The 6,952-nt window shown below is 36.2% G+C and overlaps 1 pseudogene; it reads right to left on the bottom strand.

Moving 5' to 3' along the window:
- Window positions 1-4,402: 4,402 nt before the first annotated feature.
- Window positions 4,403-5,102, bottom strand: LOC118010193 (annotated as a pseudogene).
- Between the last annotated feature and the right edge of the window lie 1,850 nt (window positions 5,103-6,952).

The following is a 6,952-nucleotide window of genomic DNA, read 5'->3' as shown; positions in this document are numbered from 1 at the left end:
TCCATTGAAGGATCCTTGTAGTTATTGGGATAAAGTTCGCTCTTCTTAACTAGGCTTATAAGGCTCATGATCTGGTCTTTTACTTTTTCAATGTCCCTTGTACTTTAAGCATAACCAATATTGAATTTCTCTTAGTGCCTCAAACTTAACAAAGTACTTTCTTGGCTTCTAACCTTTGCAGATACTTTTCCTTGTGTTTCTTTATTCTTCTGCCTTTCACATTTTCACATGACCAATACCTATTTTTTTCTCTTTTAAGTATATAATTCAATGATTTTTAGCGAATTTATAGAATTGTGCAACCATCATCAAAATCTGGTTTTAGAACATTTTGATCATCTCAATAAGATCCTTGTGGCAGTTTGCACTCAATTCCCATTCCCACGTCCAGCTCCAGGCAACCAATAATCTGCTGACTGTCTCTGCCTTTTCTGGGTTTTTCATACAAACAGGGTCATACAATATGCAGTCTTTTGTGTCTTCTTTCATTCAGCATATTTTTGATGTTTACCTATGTTGTATCATGTATCAGTAGTTGGTTCCTTCTTATTACTAAATACAATATCCATTGTATGTATCACTTTTGTTCATGTATTCACCAGTTATTGGACTTTTGGATTGTTTCCAAATAGACTATTATAATTAATGCTGCCATGAATATTCATGTAAAAGTCTTTGTGTGGATAGATGTTTTCATTTCTCTTGGGTAGTTACCTATGAGTAGAATTATGGGTTGCATGATAAATTAATGTTTAACTTTTCAGGAAACTGCCCAACTGTTTTTTCAAAGTGGCTATACCATCATATATTCCAACCAGCAGTGTGTGAGGACTCCAATTTCCCTGCATCCTCACCAACACTTGGTATTGTCTCATTTTGATTATAGTCATTCTAGTGGGTCTAGTACATGTGGTATTCATAATAGTCTTAATTTGCATTTCTATAACTATTCATGTTGAGCATCTTTTCATGTGCTTATTAGCTATTTGTATACCTTCTTTAGTGAAAAAGCTTTTCAAGTATTTAGCTCCTTTTTATTTTATTATAGTTTTGTCACCTGATTATTGAGTTGTAAGAGTAATTTATTCATATGTTCTAGATATGAACGTCCTTTATCAAATATATACTTTGCAAAAATTTTCTCTCTTGTGCTTTCCCTTTGCATTTTCTTAACAGTTCCTTTCTGAAGCACAAAAGATTTTAATTATGATATAGTCCAATTATTAATATTTGTCTTTTATGAATTGTGCTTTGGTGCTATATCTGAAAACTCACTGCCAAGCCCAAGATCACAAAGTTATTCTCCTATGTTTTCATTAACAGTTTTATAATTTTATTTTTACATTTAAATCTATGATCCAGTTTGAGTTGATTTTTTTTTTATATGGTGGGAGGTAAGTTTCTAAATTCATCTTTTTTGCATGTAGGTATCCAATTGTTTCACAGCCATTTATCGAAAAGACTATCCTTTCCTCCACAAAATTGGCTTAGCACCTTCGTCAAAAATCAATTGACCATAAATGTAAGGGTTTATTTCTGGACTTTCAAATCTGTTCCATTGATAAGTTTATCCTTATGCCAGTACCACACCATTTTGATTACTGAACTTTGTAGTAAATTTTGAAATTGGGAAGCATTAAGTCCTCAAACTTTGTTCTCTTTCAAAATTTTTTGGCTATTCTCTGTCTTTACATTTTTATATGAATTTTAGAGTCAGCTTGTCAATTCCTGCAAAAAAAAAAGGGCCTGCTGGGATTTTCATAGCTTTTGCACTAAATATATATGTCAGTGTAGGAGTAATTGCCATCTTAACATCATTGAGTCTTCGAATCTATGAACATGAGATATCTCATGATTTATTTGAATCTTTTAAAATTTTTCTCAGCTATGTTTCATAGTTCTTAGTGTACACATCTGCACCTTTTTTTATTAAATTTATCCCTAAGTATTTTATTCTTCTTGATGTTATTTTTAATGTAATTATTTCTTTAGTTTCATTTATGGAGGATTCATTACTACTACATAGAAATACAACTGAGTCTTGTTTATTGATCTTGTATCAAATAACCTGGCTGAACTCATTTCTTAGTTGTAGTTTCTGATGATTCTGACTGCAGGTCAAAATCTTGTGTGTGATCCTTCAGTCCTAACCATAAACAATTACAGACTTTGTCTGACAGGCCTCAGGGAGGGCAGCTTCCCTTCTCATACCAGACTTGGTATACAGCCAGTGCATTGCAGTTTTCTCAATCCTGTAGTCAAAAACTCAGTTCCCCAATCTGAGCCAGCCATGCTCATATGCATACCTGTGTTCCTAATCAAGGTACCTCCATGCAGAAGTGTCCTTATTGGAGGCCTAGAAAGAGGCACTTCACTGAGACCTCCTTATCAGGGGCCTTGGCTGGGGCACTTTGCGCCATTTTGACATAGAGCCTTTCCACTCCTAGCCCTTTACCTTCTCCTTTTCCCCTTTCCCCTGAGTCATGGATCCATAAAGAAGCAGCATCCGTTTGTACTGCCTTCATCTCACCCCTGTCCAGGGCCATTCCATGAAGAAAAATGGAACACTGAGAGCAAGTGCCTCATTTTACCTCTTGCTTGCTAAGTCACAGTTAGTAAAGACTTGATTGTTACTTCCAGTTTGTCTAATTGTCCCAATTAACCAACTCCACCTTATCATGTAATAGGTTTCTTGTGTATTCATAGGATTTTCAACATATAGGATCAGGTCATTCTGAATAAAGAAAATTTTACTTCTTTCTTTCCAATCTAGATGCCTTTTATGTATCTTTTTCTGTCTGACTTTACTGGATAGAATATCCAGGATAATTCTGAAAATAGTGAGAGCAGACTTGCTTGCCTTGTTCCTGGTCTTAGAAGAAATGCACTCAGTCTTTCATTATCAAGTAGACTGTTAGCTGTAGACTTTTTATAAATGCCCTTTACCAGATTGACAAAGTTCCCTTCTATTCCTAGTTTGTTAAGAGTTTTTATCATGAATGGATATTCAATTTTGTCCAATTCTTTTTCTGCACCTATTGAAATGATTATGTCACTTTTGTCCTTTATTGTATTGATATGGTAAATTACACTAAAATTGATTTTGGGATGTGAAATCTGCCTTGCATTTCTGGAATAAATTCCACTTGGTCATGGTATATGATCCTTTATATACATTGCTATATTTAGTTTGCTAATATTTTCTTGAGAATTTTTGCATCTACTTTCATGAAGTGTGATGGTCCATAGTTTTTTTTTCTTGTAATATCTTTGTCTGGCTTTGATATCAGAATAATTCTCATTTCATAGAATGATTTGGGAAGTGTTCCTTCCCCCTCTATTTTCTGGAAAAGCTTGGGAATGATTGGTATTAATTATTCTTTGCATATTTGATAAAATTCATTTGTGAAGCCATCTGAACCTGGACTTTGTGGGAATACTTTTGGTATTATTCAGATTTTCTATTCAAATTTTTTATTTTTTCAAATGTCATTTTTGGTAGTTTGTGTCTAAGAATTTGATCATTTTATCTAAGTTTTCTAATCTATTAGTATAAAATTGTTCATAGGATTTTCTTTTAATCCTTCTCATTTCTGTGAGGATAGTAGTGATGTCCCTCTTTTATTCCTGACTTCCTTGAGTCTTCTTTCTTGTTTGCTTGCTCAGTCTTGATAAAGGTTTGGCAATTTTTTAAAAGTTTATCTTATCAAAAAACCAACTTTCGGTTTCATTGATTTCTTCTATTGTTTTTCTGTTTTCCATTTTTATGATAGATGTTTTATTTCTTTCCTTTAACTTGCTTTGGATTTAGTTGGCTCTCTTCTTTTTCTAGTCCGTTAAGTTACTTTTTGTGATCTTTCTTCTTTACTAACACAGGTGTTATAAAATTTTATAGGTACTTTAAAATTTCCTCTGAATACTGTTTTAGCTATACCATAATTGTGTTTCCAATTTCAATCAATTCAGATTATTTCTTGATTTCCCTTGTGATTTCTTCTTTGACCCATGGGTTATTTAGATGTGTTTCTTTTTTTTTCAACATTAAATACAACTCTATTTTCATAACCACCATGCATCATTATATCAGAGCATTCACCAGACATGGCCTCTTAACCTAAATTTGCAGTAAAAGATGTTTTCAGAAATAAGTACTTATGAAATGACAAGCTAAAATAAGTTCTTAAGGCAAACAGCTACAACACCTGGACAGAAGTCTCCTTAGTTTCTCATCTTCTAGAAACAGCTTCATAAATCATTTAGGAAATCAGCTTAGAGATAATCATAATAAACCACATTTCTCATCCATTCTTGAAGCAAATCTTTCTTGAGAATTGATCAAACAGCACCTGTTGCTGAAGATAGTAATAAGGCCTGACCCTGATACTTAAGTTTTAATTCTGGATCAGTTTTCTGGCTTGGGCTGGTCAGGAGTTATTTCCTTCAGAATCTTCATCCATGAATTTGAGTAGGCATTAATATTATCTTCTCTTTCAGGTTCTGCAACCTTCTGTGGTAGAAAGAAGTTATGAATATCAGATGCATTTGCTGTAGCTTTTGTTTTTAAGAGATAGCACACCATTTTGTCAGTTGAAAGGCACAAGTGATCTCTGAAGGCAGCCAGGGCAGCATGGGTAGAATATAAATGCAAACCAATGGGAATCCCATAGGAAGAACAGAATAAAAAGTTCTAAGTGCCGCCTTTGAACAAGGCCAACTAGGAAGGGAGCTTCAATGCCAACTAGGAAGGGAGCTTCCCAAACCACATTATTTATGACTCTGGAGAATACCACAGCTTCAAGGGACCACGATGGGTCCCATGCTAGGTGCACAGAGCCAGCGAGCACAGCGTGGCACTGTGCGCATTGGCATACCACGTGCCTCTCAGGCTGCAGGCACAGACTGCAGCTCTGTGAGCCGGATGGCGGCTCCTCGGCCCCCAGGCCTGTGGGGCCAAGCGGCGAGAACCCATTCACCCCCTGCATGTCCCACTCCATAGAAGTTGTACAAGAAAGTTCGCCAATTGCCTTCTTAGCGCCATCACAAAAGTCACCCCACGGCAGCTTTGCTTGACGCGAGTGATGCCGTCGCAGGAGAGCTGCCATCTTCTTGCAGCCCATGCCTCCATTTCGAACACCTAGTTGTGTTTCTTTTTTAATTTTCCATAGATTCCTACACTTCCAAAACTCCTTTCAGTTGTTCACTTTTAATTTAATAGCGCTGGATCAGAAAACATACTTTGCACCATTTTTATTTGTCAATTATGCCTTGACAAATTTGGAAAAATTTATAGGAAGGCATAACAACAATGACTGATCAAATAAAAAGTATTCATAAAGAGACAGAAGTTACTTTCAAAGTTCAGTCAGTCTATCCTGCTTTTGCTTTCTTCTGGGTCTTTGGATGTCTCCCCTGAGCATTCTCTAGGCCTCACATTGAGCCAGGAGCCAGTACAATAACTAGGCCCTTTCTCTTCTCTCTTGGGAATGTGCATAGCCTTTTACTAGCACACATCCTTCAAAACCACCAGAGATATGTGAGAGCTCATCAAGGCTCGCTATGGCTACCTCATTTACCCAGATCTCCCTATTGAATTTCTAGCCAGTGTGCTGGTCTGTTGCTTACCCCACCCGACTCAATGACAACCTCAAGCTAGCTGTGAACCTGGAATTCTCTGATCGCCACTGAGATTGCTACTGTTTATAATTTGCATGCACCTGCTCCAAATCAAGGCAGCCCCCTCAAGTAGTTCTTACACCTTACCCTACCCTGGTAGAATCTCTATGCCAATAGAGCTGAAGAGCTAAAACCCCACTGTTACTTAAGATTGAGTTGTTTTCCTTGAATAAATGTTTCTAAATTTGTTGTATGCTTCTGATCAATTTCTAGAGTCCTTAAATGGATGTTTTTGAAAGCTTCATCCAGTTCTATCATTGATTTTTGATAAAAAGACTTAGTTAGCTAGCTCCTCACTGTGCTATTCCAGAAGTTCCTTTCCAATACCTACCATTTTTATCATGTATCTAACACCAATTCCTTTAATATCACTTCCTAAGACTGAATTAAATTTCTCCTCAAAGTCTTAACTTACGACCTTGTGTTGTTTCAAAGAGTTTTCACATTATTCACAAGTAACTGTCTGTTTATTTATATGGCTTCCTCACCAGACTGTAAACTCACAGAAGACAGGTATGTGTCTCTTCTGTTCACCAATTACCCCAGCAGCTAGCATAGCATTTGACACATGGTAGACACTCAATGAAAATAATGGATTTACTTGAATTAATCAAATGAAATTAAAATCCATAGACTCATTTATGGAGAGTAGCTATTGTAATTCCAACATGGAGACAGAACTGAGGTCATTTGATGGTTTCTAACCATAATGTTTGACTCATACCACTTATCCAAAATGTCAGATGTATGTCAATGAATATTGCTGAGGGGGAAAAAAATTCTGTTACTCAAAACTTGGCAGCTCAAAAACATTACAACACATTGTATTTTCCAGTGGGAGGGTCACATGGATGATCAGCCACATAGTAAGAGAACTTGCAGTTATCACCACTTGATTCATGAAATATAGTAACATTGACTTATTTGCGCTGGCAAATATCAACATACCTCTGAACATAAGAGTATCAAGATGCAGTACTAACAAATTTCAACACACACCAAAAGCACTGCCCTAAATTGTGTAAATATCTAGTGCAGCATACTTCATAATGGTGGGAATAAAACCTGTCAAAGATTTTTAGTCTCACATTTAGTTTTTAGCTAGGAAAGCAAGAACAGACGCCAGTGCCATGCTTATTTAACAGCCTCTCAAAGTCATGCCCTCTGTTTATTATCAGAAGGAGACTGGGCCAGGAACAGGAAAGGACAGAACTTTCTCAGTAACTATGTGGTTGTATACAAGAAGGACTCAGTGAATGCTGTTTGAACAACATTTATT

This window comes from Mirounga leonina, unplaced genomic scaffold, assembly GCF_011800145.1.
Source record: "Mirounga leonina isolate KUSES-001 unplaced genomic scaffold, KU_Mleo_1.0 Mir_129, whole genome shotgun sequence".
In the NCBI taxonomy this organism is placed as follows: Eukaryota; Metazoa; Chordata; class Mammalia; order Carnivora; family Phocidae; genus Mirounga; species Mirounga leonina.
Note: the sequence above shows the minus strand (reverse complement) of the source record. Positions and strands in the feature narration are given on the sequence as shown.